Source organism: Papilio xuthus, unplaced genomic scaffold (genome assembly GCF_000836235.2).
Source record: "Papilio xuthus unplaced genomic scaffold, Pxut_1.1 DF826115.1, whole genome shotgun sequence".
NCBI classification, from domain to species: domain Eukaryota; kingdom Metazoa; phylum Arthropoda; class Insecta; order Lepidoptera; family Papilionidae; genus Papilio; species Papilio xuthus.
In genome coordinates, this window is record NW_013532534.1 from 4477076 (window position 1) to 4499770 (window position 22695).

Consider the following 22695-nt stretch of genomic DNA (forward strand, 5'->3'; position numbering starts at 1 on the left):
TACGGAAGTTGCATGTTGTACTGTTGCAATAGGATTTAGATGTACAATCACAGTACGACTAAGCAAATTGCACACATTTGTAAAACATGTTTGAGGTGTTATCGAATTAAAACTAATATAAATACTTAGATATTATCATTCTGTAGTTCAACAAAATTGTATTTACAATTTCATTAATATTAAATTGTCCTAATCAAAATCGAATTAAAGTTATAAAAAAATAATTTACAATGTTTTGATCTCAAGACGAACCTTTGGCATAGCTATTTCAAAGTAATACATATTTAAAATGTCATAAACAATTGAAATACTAAAGTAATATTTAACAATGCCTTATTAAAAATTAATGAAATTGTGAGTTGCCATGAAAAAAAATTTAAACATCCATTTTCTCATTAAGAACGCATTAAGGCTGGTGTTGCAAAAAGTGTCTACATCGTTGTTGTTTGTTAAGATGTAAATTTATTCTGGATAACAAAGAGCTACCAGGTCAGCGGGAAACAAAAACTATGAGAGTGTAGGGAGGGCGCGTATTAACGTCCGAGTTCTGAGCATTTGATCCTTAACGTTGTGTTTTATGCAGCTCAGCCCTTAAAAGAAATCGAACAGCAATTTTTAATTTTATTTATAAAAAAATACTTAAAATTATATTTAATTCCTAATTCATCGCACACAATAAAGTTTAGGTTTTAATGAAACTCGATTTAATTGTCGGCAAAATAAAAGCATTTTTCAAAACAAATTGAATTTTCTCCTCGACTAAATATTTGTGAGGGAATGTATAAAAAAATATAAAAAGGAAATTCGAATTCTGATCGGATTAAGGACGATGTTGATTAATGTGCACGCCGTCCGTTCTAAAACGTAAAAAAGATTCAGCCAAAAGAACGTCCTTTGAAATAACCAAGCTAATTATTCGTATTAACCACAAAAAAAGTCAGAAAACCTTTTTTAAAATGAGTATTTCAAGAGTTCTTTGCATGTGTGTTGTTTTTCATAGATATTGGGGAAATGTATTTAGTCATATTAGCTCCAAATGTTTTAAAACTTTCTAGTGTTGTTTAAACTAAAAAAGCTTATGATTTCTACAGTGTATTTTAAGGCTTGTTTAGTTTTCTTTTCCTAGTTAGTACCAATTACCAAAATGACATTCTTTAAATTAACTAACTTGTTAAAAACGGTTACACTAATGTATAGTTTGATTTGGTACTGACAAAATTCGGACCCTCTCCTCCGTACATTAAAGGTAGGCAACGCATATGCAATTGCGTATGTCTATGGGCAACGGTCACTTCGCTACTTCCGCGATTTCAGGTGGCCGCTCGCTCGTTTGCCACCTTATGATATAAAAAAAAATATCCTTACCTTTATTAAAATAAAATGTCACCACTGATGTATTTATTTGACCTAGTTATGTTACAGAACTAGAGATGAATCTTAAAATAAGTTAGTATTAAAAATGTTTACAAAGTACCAGAAACTAGGACCCAGTTGCAAACTCGATTTGCGCTTTGAAAAGCGAAGTGAGGTGAAGCGAGGCGAAGGCGAGGAATTCGAGTTACTTCTGCGACCACAACAAACACATTTAGACGACTCCGTGCGATGACAGGTCGAAGCGGCAATTTGTTCACAATAGGGTTGCCAATTCTCACATCTATTTGTACCTTTTTTAATTCACCGTTTTTTTGTGAAAATAAATAAAGAAAAATGTTAGAATTATTTTTAATCCTATACATTTTTTTAATACTATTAGGTGACACGCCTGCAAGCGTCCACTTGATTCGCCGAAATGGCGAAACGACCTCTACCATGGATTTCCGCATTTACGCCGGCGAATCGCCAAAACGGTTGGACCGATTTTAATGGGACTTTCATTGGAAACTACTTTTTTTTTAAATCCTGCATTGACGAAATCCCTTGTGATCCCTAATATTAAATAATTGCAATGTATTACAGTATTATGCAAACGTTTAAAAGTCATTTTGTGCGAGTGAAATATTTTTATATAATAATTTAACCATTTTCACATCCCTGGAGGACAATGAGTGATGCAACAGTGTCCGTGGTCGATTCACGTTCGTGTTGAATGTGCAATTTTCTGACTGTTGAAAAGGACAAAAGTTTCCCAGCCCAGTTTCGTACAAGCGAATTTGGACATTGTCATAATCCCTCTTGTATAACAATAGCAGTAGTCAAAGTGTGATTTCGAATTTAAATAATACTTTTTACATGATTTTGACTAGATAATTCTCTACAAATTCTCATATTACGTGTCACTAAGCGGATTTACTAAATATACTATGTAAAATATGTTAACTGTTAGTCATTGAAGGACTGAAAATCCTCATTTAAAACATATTGTTATCGCTACTATGTCATAGATGACACGAATGAGTTTTATAAAGAAATTTCGATTTCAAAAACCAACGGTGTGTTTGTCAGTTGCTCATGGAACTTAATCACAATTTATCACCAAACCTGCAATCTTTCATTTTTAATAGATGAGTCTTGTGTTGTGTGTGTGGTCCACACTTACTGCTTTCTTTTTTTATATCATAAGGTGGCAAACGAGCGAGCGGCTACCTGAAATCGCTGAAATAGCGAAGTGACCGTTGCCCATAGACATACGCAATTGCATATGCGTTGCCTACCTTTAATCAACGGAGGGGAGGATGCACAGAAAGAAAATATTTTCCATTTCCATGTATCCTCTCATCCGGAAAGTCCACTTCCACTTCCCATTCTTTCCTTATAAGAAAAAGGGTGGGAAGGGAAAGAGGACTAATTTTGGCCTCCGGGACGCACACTCATCAGACGAAACGCAGAATTGCTTCCACTTACACCTGTCTTCTGTGTGGTCGTGATATTTCACCGGGCGAGTCGGGCCGATTCGTGCGAAGATGTTAAAGCGGGCTCTACCACGGTTAAAATGTTTGTTCTTATGCGTTTATAGCAAATTAATTTACTCATGCAAACATTTCTCAGTAGCATCGTAAGTATACGGATATGGGGGTGCGCATGTATTCTGATAGAAGAGGGGGGATAGGCGACATTAAAACAGATTTGGCAGCGCACCGCAATCTGCTGTAGAATTTTATTGAAATACTGCCAACAGTCGGCGAGATTTATTACTTTTATTGCGGTTATGCGCATATATGTGATTAAAACCTTTTACTTTAATTGATTAGGATTATTATAAATCAAATATCTTTTTAAGGTACTAAATCGCAAAAATGAAAGAAAAAATGTAAAAAAAAAATATTTTTATAAACCATTTATTTATGGTATATAAGATTCAAGTTTTTTATCACTAGTTTCGAATTTTATTTCTTACATCCACTATACGTGTTTGGTGCCTATGTGTGGTCTTAAACACTCTGGGAAAGAAGCCGAATTGAATGACACCTTAGTCGACCAAATCAGTTCAGTCGTTTAGGCTTTAAGCTGTCACAAAGGAAATTACATACACACTCACATACATAATAAACTTACGTACTACGTACTTTACTTACTACTCATGAGGGTGAAAATAAACGCTTAAATTAACTTCAATTTAAACTATCAGAGTTAATTTTCATTACTCTTTTTTAGAAGCCACTTCTGATGATCTATTGTTGGAGACAGCTTACATTTCTAGATACATTTAACAAAGTAGTCCCACGACTAACTGTAGACTCTGTTTTAATTCAAATCGTGAGTCGACAGTCTGACAGACGATTTTCACTAAAATTAGATAGTGGATATTCCACGTTTCTACCATTTTAACTTCATTGTCTGCATTTCTTTAACATCGACAGGCTTTTAAGCAATTAATCTTTTATTAAGATGTAAAATACAGTTTAAGATACGGCCTACCATGACTTACCTTTCTTTCTCAATGTAGTTACACAGTAATAAAATCTAGATAATCAAAAAACTGATTATGATGTTGGTAGTATAAATAAAACAGAATATAACGTTTAATTTTACACTTAAACAACCAATCTATTTAACCGTTGGTGGCTCAGGGGTTGCAGCATTTGACTTGTAATCTGCAGGTCCCAATCCCGCTATGCACTAGTGTGTTTTTCAATTTACACATGTATATTTATCTGACGTTCTTATCGTGAAGCAAAACATCGTGATGCAAACTGCACATATCGGTAAGTAAATTTCCAAGATATGTGTGAATTCCCGTGAAAAAAGGCGACAACGCGGCTCGCCACCCGTCACGATCCGTCTTCTGAAAAGGCTAAAAGTGGATTGCGTAGGTTCGTTTGGTCACATCGAATGGCGGTCCTTGGTCTCTGCCTACCCCTCTGGCAGGCGTATTGTGGGGTTATTTAGGATTCAAAGAATGTCTTAGTGCGAATAATTTTAAGTACCGTGTAATATCTAGCTTAATGTTATTAGAACGCTCTGTTAATATCCGTTTTTATTAAAGTCTTATTCAAACTAGATTTTATCACGTTCAGCACATTAAATTTTATGAGCTAGCTTCAAAGCTTTAGTTTATTATACACATTATCCGTACGCCCAATGCGGTAGTGCTTATAAACTGGTGATTTGGGTTATACTACACCCAGCAATAACAAACCTAGAATATGAATTATCTTACTAATATGCCTAATATAAATGCCAATGATTGGTTGTTTGTCAGAAGATATTTGCAAAACGACTCAACGGATCTTAAAGAAATTTGACATACGGACGTAGAATATAATAACTTACTAATTGAGTTTTAACTCCGCGCGGACGGAGACGCGGGGGCAACTAGTAAATTATAATAAGCAACATTCGCGTAAAATTAGAATAAGATGCATATACCAGATTAACTAAAATACTTGAGTGTAGCTGATTTTAATTATATTATTGTTACTGTAAATGTATGATAAATGATGAATGGGTTATTATTTATGTTAATTAATACTTACGTTTATTGAATTGTGGGTTGTAAATGCGAGAGTGACGCCTAAAAGATAGCGGTTAAGCCACCGGCTCGTTGGAGTCTAATTTGGCAAGGCGGCAGTGACAGGAGATCCAAACGTTTCCTTTAAATATTTGCAGAATTAAATTTATGATCGTGTCGCTTGCGGCGGGCAATTTGTAAAGGAAATTCGTGTCGACCGTGCTGCGGATTTTCAATTGAATATTTAATGATTAAAAATTGCTACGCCTTTTAACATTTTTCAGTTATATTTTGCAATATTTTATCGTTTATATGAGATGCAGGAATGTTACTTTGATATACATTATAAAGGATAGGACTCGCCGAAAACATTATATTCAAATGAAATAATATTTTGTAAATATATATGTATCAGTGTACACAAAGTCTGATTTTGTTTTTCGTATAAATCGCATTAATATTAATTTATTATTATACGAATATTTTGATTATTTTGCATATTATAAAGAGGGACAGTGTTAAAACTATTTAATAATTTTAATGTATTTACACCTCAAGCAAATAAAGATCGAATCGTGCGCTAGTGACAATTGCCTATAAATAATTCACAGGCGCGGAACACGGTTCATATTGCTTGTGCATGAAATATCAGGGCTCATTGGAGCGGATCGGGCGAATCGGGAATTGGCCCCGATTATTTTGTTCCGAAGTCACTGACCTATCACTTGCCAATTGTATTGCGACGTCCTTAAATTTTTACACTTTATCATGAAATATTACCAAGATAATTGACGTATGATAGATAAATTTGGGAGACGAAAATCAGTTGTAATGACCCCAAAATTAGTCGGAATAGAATAGAGAGATTATTATTGAAATAGAAAATTTTAACAATTATATATTTAGCCTTAAATAAAGTTAAGTAATCACTATGCATATAATATACCAAAGCTTTTACGTAACGTTTTCGGATAGTACCTACATAAATAGACTAGACCACCTCTTGTAAGTTCAAGTAGCGGAAAGCTCCTCGCCGTTAGCTAATACCATTAAGTCAATCTCGTCCTCATTTCCACCGTAACTTAATTGGGATCGATTTAGTTCAATAGTTTGCCGCAATCTTGTGGACGGACGAGTGTGAACTAGGTTTCTAATTAAGGAGAAAACTTATCTCTAAATTAAAAGTATTTAGTCATAGTAACATTCTAACAATGGTTCGTTTAATAGTGCATAGTGAAGTGAAATTCTACATTTACAAAAAAATTGATAAGATTAAAATATTAATTGATTTCTGAGACCCAAAATTCCTATAAAAAACATACCGTTATCCCTCTCATTATCTTTGACAAAACAGAGATAACGATATATTTTATACAGGGATTTATGTATGATAAACCTATGATAAGAACGTTACAATGTACATATCCCTTTTTAAACTACTCATATTTATCAAATTTGGAGATATCATAAAACTGCTAAATGTTAACCAAACTGCGAACGAAGTTTTATTTATGAATTCCTGGTACATATCACTTATTCATTTTAAATGATACGGAAAATGCACAATAAATCTAGTTTCGACAGGCGGACCCAGAATATGGGGATTACGGGACATGTTTCGGGATTTTCTTTGGATCCTTATAAACTCCATTTACAACGGGAATGTAGAGCCGAGTTTATCTAGGGTTTGTTCAAAATGCCATCAAATAAATATCGTCTGTTTTATTTTTGGAACATCATGCTTTTTGAATTAATTATTTGAGAATTGTTAGTGGGTATTCTTATATGTGAAACGTCAACTTGAAGTTACGAATTATTCTCGAAGTCGTGCGCGCATTGCCGCGTCCCCAGTTGATATAAATCGAACTTCACTTTATGATAATTTTTATTAATTGTATAATTCTTTTGTTTCAGGTACGTATTTAGTAGTTCAAGTAATTACATCTGAACCACATTTAAGCGAATGAAATTAATGTATTACTGATTGACTTTATTCATTGGAAACAGGTATGTATGTAAACGCATTGGGTTAGCACGTAATATCAGTACGTTTTAATTGTTTGTTTTAAACATACATAAATACATACAGAGTTATCGTTACTTGTACAGAAAATCCCGTGTTCTTCTTTTTCTTTCTTTTTCATTACCGACTGTCGAAGTCGACAGTTGGTAATATTTAAATAGTTTACTAATTACAAAGAAATCTTTTGAAATTATTTTTTGGTCGATGCAAATGAACACGTTTTAAATTCCCTCACGTTATTAAAGTGGTAGTAAGCGTTGTTTTTGGTTAAAATATAAAACGATTTAACGTCCCAAAGGAGCATTTATCTACGCATTTATCGCTGCATCACAACGAAATAACGTTACTTAATAAATTGTTACGTATGTGGCGATAATGTTTGAAATGATAAAACCGTGGTGCATGAAACTTCTTGATTATTATTTGAAATTCAGTCAAAGCTGGACATAACGACTTACCGTTGATTTCTAAGACCAATATCTTTGTATAAAAGATGTCATCCCTTTCGTTATCTTTAGCAAAGACATAACATGTTTAACACGGAGATGAACTCAGAGAGCCACGGTTACATCAACAATAATCAATGGTATTTACCGATAGTCTTTAGCCAATGTTAATTGGAATAAAAATAGTTTGGTCTTCTTATTCTTCTTATTTTTATCTGATTACCTGGTTTAGCTATAGCACCCAAAAATACCTTTAGAAACAACATGAATTATGTTAGATTCACTTTTTGGTTTGCCATAATTTACTAATTAAAATTATAATTAAGTGCGAGGCATGTGCCTAAACTAACAGATGTCTCGCGAATTTATTTGTTCCTATTTAGTTTTTAAACCTTAGCTTAAAATAACATGTCACTTTTAAACTAAATACTCCGATGTCATCTCCGAAATCCCGTCCGCGAGTCAACAGTTCACTCGATTTGTTAAAAGCCAATGTTTTATACACACTAAAGGTTTTCAGTTTGATTTGCAAACAGCTAAAGGGTTCAAAAATTGTTTTGATTTCTCTAACTGGACTGATATTTTAGCCGTAAAGTTATATCAATACGTTTCATGTTGGTAAAATTTTCAACGTTGGCTTTTTATTTTTCAACAACAGTTTTTTTTTATTAGATTTGTTGGTAATCGTTTTTTTGAATATTGATTTGTTGCCGAAATAACGTCAGGTGAAATATAAATGTGCAAATCACATTTGTCGAATTCGTGTTGTTATTTCAATCACAAACATCGAATAACTTTGTCATCATCAACCTGCCCTTATCCCTATCGAGGGTCGGCACAGTATGTACTACTCCTCCATACATCTCTATCAGCCGTCATATTCGAGTCTACCCCTTCTTACGCATATCCTCTTTCACACAGTCATTCCATACTTTTTTTGGTCTTCCCCTACCCTTGTAGCCATCCACATTCAATCTCATTACTTTTTTTGCTTATATCATCATCATCCCTCCTCATAACATGTCCAAACCACGCTAATCTTTTACTCTTCTTTTATTATACATTGAATAACTTTGTAATGACATAAATGTTTTGTTGTTATTATTGAATCAAGATGTTCTAGAGCTTGAATGAACCACAAAAGTACTATTCAAATATAAAGAGTTTATTAAATTCTGCTGGAGACGAGATCAGAAATGACGTGACCATAGCGTAGCGCTTCTTTACACTCAAAGGGAAACTCTACGGCGTAGAGTCTACGCAAACAACGTAGCACTGCCTCTAATAAATACTTATATAAACAATATTTTTATTGTAAAAAGGTACTTTAACTTCGTAAATCATTTCAAATGTAAGACTAAGTAATTTTACTGAATAATCACGATAATTACTGTAGTTTAGAATTCACATTTTCATAGTAATGGAAATATTTACCAAAGAGTTAATGCGACGCTTGTAAAGAAATGTTGAGAAAGGAAAGCGGACTAGAAGTTAACCTCCGGCACAATTTTTTTATTTTTTGAGCAAATTTTGTTAATGTTAAGTAGCGAAGCTTTTTTTTAAGCTGCAAATTGCATAGGACAAAATAAACTTTTTTTACTTGTATTTATAAATATCAATATATATCTAATGGGAACAATTTAGGAGAACGTAAATGGCAATGACAAGGTATCGCTTACGTGGTCAGCCAACCGTGAGGCACGCACTTGTTAACTCAAAGGGAACGTTTACAACGCGCTTATGAAATACCTGTTTACTTTTTCTTCTTCGTTTTCTTTCTATGAGTTTTCTTGAGTTTTTTCTCATCTTGAGTGCTTTGGTTTTTTTATTTAAGTATTTTGACGTATTATTTTACAGTTGTCGCTCGCGATTACATTTATAAGGATCTAATTAGTCGCCTATGAGTTCTTTTATAATATGTTCTACATATATAGCAAATTTCAGCGTGATCCATAGCCGTTATATACCTAATAACAAACATCCATCCGTCTGCACTTAACATTTATAATTGTAAACATATATTCTATTCCTACGAGTATATACGCACGGTATAATTCGAGTCAAGCCTAAATGACTAAGGGTTAGGCTCAAGCTGACTTAGTGCGGATTGATTGTTTACGAAAGACATGTTTAGTATTTTTATTCTCAGATATGTGCTGTTTTCTGTTTTCCTTTACTAAAAACATCGGATAAATATTATGAAATGTTACTTAGATGAGATAAAGAAAATTTAAGTTCGCAATATATTTTCGCTATCGTATATTCATGATTAAAGTGGCACGTCTGGCCACAGCGAGTCTGGTATCGGGCACGTCCGCTGTCACTGTAAACGAGTAACGTCATTTAACACATAGATCTAAAAGAAGGTTCACAATAGCGACTGACTCTCTGCTTGCTCAATTTGTCAATAAACTCCAGGCAAAAATAAAAAAAAATCAATGATGATGACAATGTTTGTTACTACCCATTTTCCGTCAAATATTTCTTATAATGTATGGATAAAAATTGCATTATTTGAGTTACATTTAGCTTTTTTTTAACAAGAATGTATTTATTTATTATCGTCAAGTGTATAAGACACGTTAAACTACTTTATTAGGTAAAAAAACTTCATTTTTATTTAACTACAATTTTAGATATATATTTAACTATGTATATTAAAATTAATAACTAGAATTATTCAAATACTATCACTGTCAAAGATTAAGCATACTTAAACAAATAAACCAAAGATTAGCATCAAAATCTGAACGGTCTTAGAAATCCGTCGGCTTATAATCTTATAGACGAAATATTTGGCGGCTCACTATTTATCGAAGGTAACAACTAATCTTTATTTATAGCATGATTGTCCTACAAACTAGTATATAAACCATGTTACCAATTTTGTAAGCAATCTGTTCGTTACATCTCATAATCTCATATAATTATCACTAACAAAGGTTTAGTGTTAATTTACTATGAAGATCTACATTATAAAATTCAGAGAGAACTTAAGTTATACAGATTGACTTAACTAAAGTCCTAAGTTAAAGTAAATCTCTTATCAAGTTGAATAGCTCTCAAGAAACCGTGTCGCGTAATCCCACATATGAAGTAGTTGGCGACCGATCCTATTTACTTTGCGGTGTCCGCTTGAGCTTTATTGATAGCAACACTCTGTCTTACACAAGAGGGATTACAAAAAGGATTGTTCTAAACCAGAGATTCACAACCTCTTCAAGATTTCAAAATTTTACCGGTAACGGTAACGTATTTTACAAGGTTTTATTTAGTTACACCTGTCCCGATCTTAGTCACCGAATGTTGCAAATTAAATTTTATTAATTTCTCGTACAGTTATTGAGCTGGAATTTTGGATACATGTGTGAATCATACGTTACCGACCTTAGGAAGACCATCCGTCTAACATTGATTTGTCCAGGGTGAGGACAACTGGACAATAATTTTTAAGTAGTACTACAAAGTTAATTGGTCTCTATGATATGAGGTAATGGTCTATATATTTTTTACTAAATCTGTACTAAGGGTCCTTTAAGGTGAATTAGTGTATTGTATAATAAACAGTAGGTACATATTTCAAGTACTCTTGAAGTATATACCTTGTTCAATGTTCTCTCGACCTTTATTCTTTTTGGTTTTATCGAATTAAAACAAAAGGTAACCTTAACAATCAAAGAGAATATGGCGAATAATTTAGTTGGAAGTGGAGAAAAAACTTCGGCTCCATTTTATTGCTTTGTAAATAAATTCGTATTTGTTTTTATGTATTATATATAGGTACATAAACAAGTCTGAAGCTTTATTACGATTATGTACACTAGTATTGAAAGTTTTATAAAACAAAGCTAATGTTTTTTCCTTTGTAAATAGAATATAACCTTTGTTTTTGTATCCTTAAGAAAACCCCATGATGACTACATATCTATATTACATAAATTGCCCACTTTTAAGCTAGAAGAAACACAGTCTCTGCGAATCATCCTGTATATAGAAGAGCGAAAAAAAATCGAATTAATAAAGTCATCGATTACAGTTTCATTTAGCAAATGCTTTGAAAAAAAATCTTGTTTGACTATATCTTTGTATATATTGTCTGTCTTTTTGTCTTACTGGAATGTATAAGAATTAAATTTATCAATTAATTCTTAGTACAAAAGGATTAGCTTTTAAAGTTGTTCTAGACTGTTCTGTCACCTTCCATTAGACGCAAGTGTAACAGTATAAGACAGGGTAAGTCCCGCGATTGTTGGCAAAGCTTCAATGTGTAGTATATTGTGCGGCGTAGAGCCAAATCTGTTCCTGTGTTATGCTTTCACACGAGGACCGAACAGTGAAGTAGAGTATTAAACTGTGCAGTACTGATATTGTTTGAAAATAGTACTACGGCCTTAGACAAAATTATATTCAATAAAATATTTATTACTGAAAAAGCTTCTCATAAATTAATTTATGAAATCGACTATAGCTTTCGATATGTCACGTGATTGTTACGTATTTATTCCCATACGCGTTGACATAATTCGAATTTGATTACAGGCTTAGTTCCATCTCAGCTTCGGACGTTTATAGTTGGGAAGTTCTAGTTGTATTATTCTGTACTACTCTCCTGCATCACTGAGCAGCTGTCTTAGTGTGAAACGGGCATTACTTAAGTTCGAGCGAATTTAACTCGCTTCGGTAACTTGCCTTAGTATGAAATGTATCACTTAGTATATTTAAGTTTAATCCTTTATTAATTGTATGTATTACAAAACGATTATTAATTTTGTTAATTAATAAATAGGAATAATTAACTAGTTAATTAGTGAATCATATACAACTATTAAATAGTTTTTAAAAATTAAAAAAAAAACTACTAAATAGAAGTCGAAATAAACTATTTACGAATGAAATATAATATAAAAATAATAATTAAAATATTTTCATATTTAATTAATAAACCATTTATTAATTATTTCAGCTTCTTTTTGTAGTTTGCATTTCGTTCATATTATTCATGAGAACAAAAGCGCGCAAAATTGAATTCGGTTCGGTTACGGGAATAAGTTAATTCAGCCAAACATGCAACTACCATTATGTAACATCAGGCCGTCAATTAAAACTGTACATTGTAACTGTTATTTATGGGCTCGTGTTAGAAAATAGGGATAATGGGATATTTTAATATCTATTTAATTTGTCTTTATTACTTTTGACGGAATTATAAACGAATATAACACTAATATAACTTATATAGGAATAGCAATAATTATTTATTTGAAAACAAATTTATAATTCGCATCTGTAAAAAATGCTACTTTTATTTTATTGGTGTTAATTAAAATGACATCTATTAATGGAATATGGAATCTAAAAATTAATTAGTTAATTAATTAATTTACACATTTATGTCTTTTTCAGGTGTTGTTTTATATTATTTTTTAATAATATATAATAATAAATTAGTAATAAGTACTAAATTAATGTACGTTAACAAGGATTTTGAGCTATCTGATGAAAAAAGTAATAAGATTTAGATTAATTCGTCTTGTCTTTGATCTGATTTCATTCATGTAGTTATTTACCGGGTATATTAAGAAGGTAATGTGTCACAAAAAGATATTTTTTTAATCTAAAACACTCGGTTTAATATTGATCGAATTGTCACTTCTATTGGTACACAGAATTCCCTGTTATATAGAGTAGGTAAGCAAGTCGAAATTACTTGAGCATGTGAATATCCTAAATTCACTACACTGATATTGCCTTAACTTAGTTGATTGAATCCCTTCGCTAGTTCCCAGTGGTGCCCATTGTACATAGATCGAGCGATATATACTCAAACAGGTACTTGAATAAATTATTAGAATTCTCGCTTTATTCCTTACTAGCTGTTCCACGCGACTCCGTTCCCGCGGCATAAAAAAACTTAATTAGTAGCCTATGTGTTCTTACAGGCTATGTTTTATATGTATGCCATTCAACGAGATCCATGCAGCCGTTCTAGAGATGACTTCAAACAAACATCCATACATCCACACATTCGCATTTATAATGTTAGTAAGATTTCCTTTGTTTTTTATGCCTTTTACAAAAATTATAAGCAAGTAAAAGTGCAGTCTCTCACATTATTTTCGTGACTTGTTGTCCATAAAAGAGATCTATTTAAAAGTGTTACTATCGTATTCAGAGACGTTATGTGGCTACTAAGGATAACCTTTAGTGTAGATTAAGATTTAGTTTCGATTTAGAAATTATTCTTAGCACTTAAAATGTCTTACCTATTCATATACAATTCAATTTGGGATTAATTTAAAAAACACGGATGATGGTATCGAGAATAGGGGACGGAAGGTGAAATGGATTCGCCATTAAAACTCGGCAGAGGGCGCTTTGACGTTTTATCGAAAATAGACTTAACGATGAATCTTGAACCCTCGAAATTTGCCTGAATATTTATGAGCCATTTTTTTCGAGCATCAGATCGTAGCTTATGGAAATGATTCTCCCTTTATAGAACAATCGTTACCCTTCATTCACTTTTAGTGTCCGATAAATTTGAAAATATAATATTCCTATTAATTTTTATCTTTTTACAATTTTAACCGTAATAACTTTGTGGTAGAAGTTACTGCTTGTCTAACATATTTTAAAGTTTACTTTTAACCATTAAAGGTAATGATAAACGTGTTTTATTACAGTCAGAAGATATTATTGGAAAACTAAAATTTTCGTAGCGTGGTTGCCGATGGCCTAGTCACCCCTAACATAAGTTAGGTTCCGAGCCCCTCGGAGGGGACGTTTGTGAGCTGATGATGATGAAAATATCCGAATCCCATTTTCCCTAAAAGAGTTTTTAATGGTGTGAAAGTTATTTCCTTTTATATATCAATTTTCGTTTGCTCACAAAGTGTACATTTCCTTCACAACAAAGACCTTTAGTCTGTTCAAACAATTCCTCTGAGAAGCGAGACTTAAGTCCTAGGACAGGATAAAGACAATATTTACTAGACAAACAAGTAAGGAATACAGCCCTGTTAAGTAAGTCATTGGAACTAGATTGCGTTGGAAACCTTTTTCAAATATTTTAAAGTTATAGAAAAAAAATCTGTGGAGCACATTTGCAATTTATCGAACTTTTCCCTGTCTATTTTATGCGGGGTAAATACAATTTTCCTATTCAAGTAAGCTATATTTCTTTGGTTATAGCTTTAGATAAATCATAGAACATTTTACTAATATAGTAAATGCGAATGTTTGAATGTATGGATAGATTATTAGACGTTTGATAGAAGGTATCAACAGAATGGCTGCATGGCTCTCTCCGAAAGTCATAGATGTTGAACATAGGCTACTAATTAAGTTTTGTTAAAACCCGTGCGGACGGAGTCGCAGGCGACAGCTCATTATATTCATGGAACGTTGTAACACTTATAGTAGTATACTTATAACATTTGTGCACGTGGATAATATAAAGACGACGAGATGAGATGTTGCGGCTAAGGATCAAATGCATCATTATACGTAATTGTGTCTCCTGTTGCTCAACAACGATGAGGAAGTTAGTGTAAATTGCTTTATTACGGTGAAAATTTATGAAAGTCTATGTAATTTTTACACAATTCGTACAGATACAGTTTAAGATTTTAGAGCTTATCTGGTACAAATTCCTCGTCGCTTCTACCTCCATTCATTTATGTAATTATCTTTGATATTTAATTTTATTTATTTCCTGTATGCATATAAAATATGTAAAGGACGGGTAAATCTTGCAGTTATTGGTTCTTTCAATAAAACGATATAACAGGATGGCAACGTGCCAATTGTGTTTTGGCGAAGCGTTCGGTGCCGTGCCTGTGACAAATGTTCTGGACCAATGTTAAACTATAACGTGTGTTTAAGTGAATTGAATAGATATCAAATGATAGCTTTTATGAAAATTTTACAGCATTAAAACTAAAATCTTTCTGTGCGTCCACTCCTTCGTCGATTAAAGGTAGCGGATCTGCGCGATCAGTTGATGTTAATGATGAATAGCGATCGCTCCACTATTTCGGAGAATTCAAATAGCCGCTTGCTCGTTTATCACTTTATAATATAAAACAATGTGTTCTTTATAAAGTGCAGGACATGCAGAAATATACGAATTAAAACTATGATAGCCAAATTGTTGTAACTTTTAACATCAGCTCCGCAAGTCTACAGAGACCAGAGAATTCATATTCATCATCAGCTCACTACACGTCCCCACCGAGGGGCTCGGAGCCTACCCTAAATCAAGGGTGACTAGGCCACAGTCAACCACGCCGGACAAGTGCGGGTTAGTTGACTTCACACATATCTTTGAATTTATTCTCATATATGTGCAGGTTGCATCACGATCTTTTCCTTCGCCGTAAGAACGTCGGATAAAATGTACATATGTTAATCGGAAATCGAAAAACACATTGGTACATGGCGGGATTCGAACCCAGCACCTACAGATTGCAAGTTAAGTGCTTGATCCCTGAGCCACCGACGCTTTTGAATTCATATTATGTGGACATAATTTCGAAATCAAGCAAACAACTGGTCTTGAGTTACCCATTATTCCATTTTAGGTGCTTTTAGTTATTTATTTTCAAACTTTGTAATATATTTGAAAAGTTTCTTGAAAGAAACTTCGGAAATTTTTGGTACTACTATGAGAATTTAGTCACCTTATTCGAAAGCTAGCTTAAAGTAGACGATACGGAAACAGATTTAGCAAGCGCTAGGCTGTCGTATGTTTTATTGAGGGCTTGCCAACGAGTGCATGAATTACGTCTCCAGTTTAGCATACACCAGAATGTAATAAAAGGCAATGTAACTGAAAATATGACCACCAAGAAATGCTTTTTTTGCTTAGACATGTAGTCTTAATATCATGCGCCTTTGCCAAACTTTATGCAACTAAGACTTATATTCACCTCAAGATTCATTATTTGTGATGATTTTCATCATATTTGATTTAATTTTATTATTATTGTATTCTAGTTGGTTAAAGTTAAAATTAAATTAATATGTTTAAAATATTCTTTTGTAACACAGTTTTTAAAGTTAATCTTAATTTTACACAGGCCTAAAATTTATTTAATTAAATTGGGTATCATTTGTTTATACAGTCATAAACACACTTACAACTGGGCAAGTAAACAAGTGAGAATTGTAAAATAAAACATTTGAAATGTAAACAGCAAAGCTAACATTGCAACGTGATTGAGCATTGATTAACATTCAAATATGGTGATCAAACAATACGAACGAATGACTTTGAATGAGTTAACGAATGACTGAATGAACGATTGGTTTCGGCGCATCTCGTTGCAATACTCGGCAATATACTAACGTCCCGTTGATTGTTATAATCTGTTTCATGTTTTAGTTTGTTCACAATAAAACTAGTGTCAAATATTTAAATGTCGTTTGGAACTTTTTTAAACCGCAAACATTTCTGTGTCGTTATTAAATGTTTTGATTAGGTTAGTAAATTCCTGTTTTTAATTTTTATACTATATCACTCGTCGTATATTTGAAAACCACTGTAAATGATATATTGCTGTGGTTAATAGATTTCAAACATATTTATTATTTTATCCATTTGCTCACCAACTGAACTAAAGCATTGCAGTCGACAAATCCGTTCATCAATTGCTTGTTACTAGTGACAGGCTTAACTATGATTTGATGTTCTTTTGATTGTTGTTTCCTTTTTAAATGAATGGTTATCGAATTGCATGTTCCGTTGTGATTTTTTTTTTCATGTAATAAAGACCGCGTATGTTTCTATTAGTAACCAAAGACACTCATTTCCTAAGAACACACGGTACTAGTTTTCCTAACATCGCACACGAAACAAAGGAATCCGATCGCAACCAAAAAACAAGCAATTCGTCCGGCGGCGCGCCACTTCCATCGCGGTGTTTTCATTTTCAATGTTTTGTCTTTTGTTTCTTGCGAATAAAACCCGCTTTGTCTAAAAACCTCGCACACATCGCGTGTATTGGCGTGCTAAGATTTTTTGTTTTGATAATAGTAGTCATAGGACAGATTTATAGAAGATACGTACATATTTCAGAACTCTATTTTAAATTGTTAAATGTGAATGTTTGAGTAAATTGAATGACGGATGACTTCGGAAAACTGTAGCTTAAGCTCCAACCTTTCTAATGCATGAGCACCAGACTGAACCCTTTTATAATCTTAAGTTCGTATCTACCTTTTATGAGAATATTTTCATCAAAATATAGCAAACCATTCGTTAATCTCTTCATTGATGTAGATAACGTTGACCACCAAATGTCATAATTTGCATTCACTTATTGCTTCTAATTTATAATAAAATATTTCCTATAAACTTATAGAAGCATGTTAAGGAAGACTACAAAGTTACTCAGCTCGCTAGGCTAGCCATAACAGACGGGTTAAATCTTGCAGTTATTGGCTCTTTCAATAAATCGGTAAAGCGGAGTTTGGCTACGTGCCAATTGTATTCTCATGTCGCCACGATCGTCCATACTGAGAACAGAATGCTGACAAATTTTCTGACGTTGTTTCAAGTCAGGACAAATAATGCAAGCACAACTCACAATCGATTAGTTTAGATTGTTAGTAAAATAATGCAGGAAAATTTGAAAACACTCTTATCCCATAGAAAATAACAAAATAAACCTATTGAATTATTCAATACGTGGTATCAATAGACAAATTTATTTACGTAAAAGATAGTGGGAATTTGATCGAACTAAAATAAATGGTACATAGTTGGAACCTTTCAGGCAGATGAAATTCGGGGTCATTCCGTACTTCGGATATAATCAAATATCTTCGCCCGTAGTTCGGAGCACCGCAGCCTCTCGAAGAATTCTCTAAAGCAACTGGGTCACGTCGATGTATCAATAACATACTACATATAGCTGTATGATTTAACAACGAATCAATATTTGCTTTTCTTCGTTCCATATTGCCTTTGTCGTTGGATGAAATATTTTAGTTTTGGGAACAGTATTGACAGTGACACATTATTTTCTCATTTACGATTTTATATTAGGAGAATATTTGTTTAGGCTATTGCAGTAAATATAATTTTAGACAATTTATCATCTACCTCAGCTAACATCAGAATAATAGGGTTAATAAAATTATCTATAATAATTTATCCAAATTTAAAAGTACCGAATCAGCTTCAATCCGATATTCGGCTAGCTTTTACGATGGTAGAGAAAATATGCTGAATAACTAAGTTGGTAACCGAACAAAAACGTCCATTGCGTTTTAAATGAAATGGATCCCTTTCGCTATAAATTGTTGACTGGCGATCATTTAAAAGGTTCGCAATAACAACATTTTCCATCTCGTTGTACATGATTAAATGCGTATTGTTTAAAATTTATACAAAATTAATCTTCCGTAACAAGCGAGTGAAATTTTATTAAACATACGTTAAATATTATTCGTTAACATTAAGTAAAAAACAAAACATTTTAATCGATTAATTTCTTACATATTGATAGTCCAAGACTTATGTGGACTTAGCTGAAATGCGTATGCTAAGATGGATGTGTTATGACAAGAAAGGATAAACTGATATATAAACACGGCTAAACACTCACCTATATTCGTCCGGTGGCGGCACCGACTAGTTTCGAGCCCATCGAGGGCCCTTCATCAGGATGAGTCGTACTGGTATTATTTCGCGGACGCGGCCCGTTGCTCAGTGAGCAAAACTAGTCGGTGCCGCCACCGGACGAATATACGTGAGTGTTTAGCCGTGTTTGTATATCAGTTTAGTATAATGTCTCACCAAAGTTTGAATAATTTAAGAAAGGATAAAGTTAAAAATGTGTGTATTAGAGGAAGTTTGAAAGTAGCGCCAGTGATCAAGAAATTGAGGAGTAAAAGATTAGCGTGGTTTGGACATGTTATGTGGAGGGATGATGATGATACATGTAAAAAAGTAATGAGATTGAATGTGGATGGCTACAAAGGTAGAGGAAGACCAGAAAAAGTATGGAATGACTGTTAAAGAGGATATGGGTAGGAAGGGGGTAGATTCGGATATGCCGGCTGATAGCGATGTATGGAGGAGTAGAACATACTGTACCGACCCTCAATAGGGATAAGGGCAGGTTGATGATATTTAACTTATGTGGTAACATAATTTTTGAATAAATATTCTAAATTAAATTATCTAACCTATGTTTAAAATTAACTACATTTATAATATTTCACCTGTAATGTATAATTTTAGTGGTGGAGTACTTCTTCCTTCATTTTAGCTGTTACGTTGTACTGATAGTAACAAGATGTTATTGTAAGTTGGGAGTTGAAGTTCGTAGTCATTGGCACTTTCATTATCTCTGTACAAGGGAATGGCGAGATGCCAAGTATGTTTCGGTGCCACTTTCCTGCAAGATAACGGCGTACTCCGGTGACGAATGTGCAAATAAAATGAAAACTTATGTCTCGTTGTGAAGGAATTGCTTATTTTAATGAGGACGTTGCGACAATTTTAGAGGTACGTGTTGGTTCTGACTTTTTGGAAAAATGGAAAGAAAACTAAATTCAACGTTATCAGTCTCCTTTTTCCTTCGGAAGTTCGGGATAGTATTAAATGGCTAAAAAATAGGTTTAAAGATGATAGTTTTAATTTTAGTGATGACAAGTCTATAGTTATAAATGTCAACCAAAATTTGATATAAAAATGTAAATAAAATACACACTAAAATTCGGCAACATTCAGGTTACCGAAAAAAATGGTCGTGTATCAAAAACACGAGAAAATTGCTCACACGACGGCCGTGACAAGAATTAATTGTCGCAAGCTCGCACTTGTCAGTGGAACCTTACTGCCTCAAACATTTGATGTATGGTCAAACATTTACATGAAAGAGTAGACCGACGTGTAGTTTGTATTTTTATGTCAAATGGATTTACATATTTTATCTTTTTGTTATCCTACGTAACGAAGAGTTCACACCTAATGTTACACCTAACATGTTTTGATATCCAGAAGTATTTTGATAGTTCTCATAAATACTATTCTTTGCACAACAAGGATATCTGAACCACTAAAAGAACAGCACTATCGCGGTTAGTTCTGTCAGAAGACACGTAAAACATACACAGAAAATGACATAAAAGGAAAACATGACAAGACTGCTACAGTGCGAAAAGGATCTTGTGACATTGACAGAGGGGCGGTAGTGTGCTATCATAATTTAGTTTGACTTATGGTCACCGGGTCAGATATCCCTGTCGATCTATAATTAAATCTAACTGCATAAAAGTTAACATATTGAAGAATATGATTATTCTCATTGTCATTTAGTTCATGTGAATTTAAATATTTGTATATTAGACTATGTTGTTTCATTTGGACGTTCACAAAGTATTTTGCTAATAAAAATAGAAGAAAAAACATTGAAAACAAATTTCGGAATCCGTTGATCGACGTAGCTTTTACAGATCAAAAAAAATCTCATCGTCGTGATATAACGTCCAGGTACGTAACAAAAACCGGCAAATGAAAAAACGTAGATCCCTGATCGGATTACAGAGAGGCTTGATTAATGCCTGCACTGGAACTTTGATGTGCGCCACCGTAACTCGTAGAAATGGACGCAAAAACATTGTACTTGATACGGTTTTAGTCGAATTTGTTTATTACTCTCTGACTATCAACATACTCTGTGGCCACACCTGTATTGAAACTTATTGGTTTTTCCATTACAGAGAACGTAGAGACTTTAAATTCTAATTTATTTGAGGGTACTATTTTTTATTTAACACTTACAGCAAATCATTTTAAATATAAGTAGCTGATTAATTATGGAGAATCAAGAGTTTATGTCAAACTAAATCAATTGTCTGTAAATTGTAGTCTTGGGCAATTTATTAAATCCTCAAATGGCCGGATATTGGTCTAATTCATTAAAGACTACCACTTAGCACGCCTCAACAATTGCCACGATGTGAATGCCCTTATCTGATCTTCAATGACTTCTATGACTTTGGACATATTAGTCTTAGTAATCCTCCGTACATCATCATACTGATTTAGCGCACGATCAAACTATCGGGCGACTAAAAGTCTCTTGTTCGTGGGGGCTTTTACAAAGACAATATAACCATTAGAATTAATAGTTAATCCGATTTCTGCTATTCGTTTCTATCGCAAGAATTAAGTTATGGAATCATTTACTTATTTATAGCTTTGATATCCCCTCATCATGTTGTCTATTGTGAAATAAATATCAAATTTGTTTTACAATACTTCTTTGTTATAATGCACTATAGCTTGATGTTTAGTACAGTATATTGATTCAATTGAGACAGCGATTTGCTCGGAGCGACTGGAATTGCTTTCGAGCAGATCAATGAAGTCGACTTGCGATAGAATTTGCACAATACATCACCGCCCTTTGTACAGTTAGGTTATAGACTTCAAAGAAGTAAGTATAGGTTCTCATATGATGCTATTAGATTTAATTTATTGAAAAATGTAAGTGCAATTAATTGGCATTATTCAAAACTCAACTTTTTAGAATAAAAATCATCTCTGGTATCTATAGAATAGTCTATCAAAATTTTATTCGAAATCTGTCCATTACTTTTGAAACACATATGGGACAAACATACATTGATTTTTATTACAATGAAGAAACTGTTAGAAAGAAAATCCGACACTATGCCGGTGTACTGGCGCAACACTAGCTTTACTAAAATGTCGTTTATGTCCCCTCACTAATCATTCTGACACTTGACTTGGTAACGAAAGCACGTCATTCGAGCCAAAGGATTCTTACTAATATTATTTAATTACATAGATGCGTACTTTTTCTTATTAAATTAAACATATAACGCCATATTTTAATACTTATAGAATCATTTTAACATAACTCGATTGAATTTATTAATAACACGAGTCTGCATTCAATTGAGAACTTTGCTCTTCTTTGAGATGTGTTCGAGTGAAAATTCTTAATCTATTCACTGAAGCTTCGGATCGCTTCACTTATTTAAGCAATCTACAGAATGTTATGCGAATGGTATTTTAATGTACTGATTATGGTCCTGGTTTTATAATTGATTACTGATGTGCAGTGCCTGCGGTACCGTAGGGAGCGGTTGGGCGACCACCCTAAGCGCTGTCAGGGGCGCAATAGGTCTGCAATTGACACAGTCTTTCATAAACCCTTTAATCCTATTCCCTCTCCTGTGAATAGTAAAAGAAGAGGGCGTTGTAGAAATCTCGCCCACGATGCGAATAAAATCTGATAAACTAGAATTAATAAAGAGATATATATATATATATACACAATAAAGTCTTGTTAGTT

The 22695-nt window shown here is 33.3% G+C and overlaps 1 protein-coding gene across 1 annotated transcript in view; it reads left to right on the forward strand.

Moving 5' to 3' along the window:
• Tmtc3 (Transmembrane O-mannosyltransferase targeting cadherins 3) overlaps positions 1-22695 on the forward strand; it is a 185467-nt gene that overhangs the window by 38122 nt on the left and 124650 nt on the right. The gene's annotated exons all lie outside the window — the stretch shown is intronic.